Source organism: Triticum aestivum, chromosome 4A (genome assembly GCF_018294505.1).
Source record: "Triticum aestivum cultivar Chinese Spring chromosome 4A, IWGSC CS RefSeq v2.1, whole genome shotgun sequence".
NCBI lineage: Eukaryota > Viridiplantae > Streptophyta > Magnoliopsida > Poales > Poaceae > Triticum > Triticum aestivum.
Window position 1 is genome coordinate 510347722 of NC_057803.1, and position 404 is coordinate 510348125.

Sequence of the window (404 nt, forward strand, 5' to 3'; positions counted from 1 at the left end):
CGCCGCCGCGCCCGCCGCCGCCGTCGCCCGACTGCTATGACGTCCGCCGCTGCGTCCGGCTCCACCGCCACCGGTTTTCTGCCGGCCTCCCTCGCGGCACATCTCTCGAGGCCGCTGGATGCCGCCTCCCTTCAGGCGCCGATCGGGACACGGAGCGTCGGCTCCCTCTTCGCACGCCCGCCGGCTGCTACTTCGTCCGGGCAGGCGCTTGTGGCCCACACCACCGTCGCCCCGTCAACCGCGGCTGTCGCGCCCTCGGCCACTGCGCCGCTGGTGGCAGAGGACGTCGGGCTGGCAGGCTTCGCGGCGTCAACCGCGGCCATCGCGCCCTCTGTCATCGCGCCGGCTGCCCCTCCGACTGTCTCCACTGTTGGAAATATGCCCTAGAGGCAATAATAAAAGTA